The 1040-nt window shown below is 38.3% G+C and overlaps 1 non-coding gene across 1 annotated transcript; it reads right to left on the bottom strand.

Moving 5' to 3' along the window:
- Nucleotides 1-561: 561 nt before the first annotated feature.
- Nucleotides 562-648, bottom strand: Trnastop-uca. Its single transcript has one exon. It is a non-coding gene; the product is annotated as a tRNA-Sec (tRNA).
- Nucleotides 649-1040: the final 392 nt, after the last annotated feature.

The following is a 1040-nucleotide window of genomic DNA, read 5'->3' as shown; positions in this document are numbered from 1 at the left end:
TTGTAATCGCCCCTGCTCATACTACCATGTGAACTGCACTGTCTGGGACAAGGCGTAATTTATAGAAAGGCATGAGATTCGAGCAAGTAATAATAATTACCTTACAGAATATGATGAACTGAGGAAAAGTTTACACAAAGTATTCAAAAATACTTTAAATGTTTGTTGAAGTCAAGAGGCGAAAAAGAAAACGTTGGATAAAATAATGACAGTAGGGAAGTAATGCCAAATGACCTTCGAGTGTACAGAGCCACTTCAGGTAATAAGAAGGAAAGGCGATGATACTTAAATAGAAATGTTTACAGCTACAGAAAAAAATACTGCAAATCTTGGTTTCAAAACTGAATACAGAGTGTCTGATATCTATGTCGTATTTAACTATTCTATGTATTTAAGTAGAGTATGTCCAACAATTTCGATTGTTTAATTTGATTGGTGCCACGTTATTTAGTTTTAGCCTTATACGTTGCCAACACATCGAAAAAACCACGCATAATTATAAAAGAGGAATGGCGACCAAACGCTGTTATAGAGTGTTTCTTGGACGAGTAGCACCAAAGTCGCCCAGCAGGTGGAATCGAACCACTCTGACGTTAGTCAGCTACAGGTTTGAAGCCTGCACACCGGACCACCGGAGCTCAGCTGGGCAAACAGTTCTTCTTTTGCGTGCTATTTAAAGGAAAACTATGCATACAAAGAATCTACGAGAACTTACTTGATTTGACAGTTCAGTTTCTATAGTTTGTTAATAAAGAAGTTAATTTTCCCTTAAAGAACATTCACCCTATTGATAGCACGAAATGAGCACATAAAACTAGAGACTCGGCAGTTATATCACCGCGTTCCATTGTCTACCACAAGCGTGCAAGCACAGTTTTAACAAGGTTCCCGATTTATCCTGACTACAACGACTGCTGCGTTGAATGCAATAACTGGTCAATGTTCAGTGACGAATGTTATGTACTTCTACTTGCTTTGTCTGTTTGCAGAAGATGCATGTATCGACTTCATAACTGCAGAAGAGCTTGAGTATCGTTATA

This window comes from Schistocerca piceifrons, chromosome 2 (assembly GCF_021461385.2).
Source record: "Schistocerca piceifrons isolate TAMUIC-IGC-003096 chromosome 2, iqSchPice1.1, whole genome shotgun sequence".
Classification (NCBI taxonomy): domain Eukaryota; kingdom Metazoa; phylum Arthropoda; class Insecta; order Orthoptera; family Acrididae; genus Schistocerca; species Schistocerca piceifrons.
Note: the sequence above shows the minus strand (reverse complement) of the source record. Positions and strands in the feature narration are given on the sequence as shown.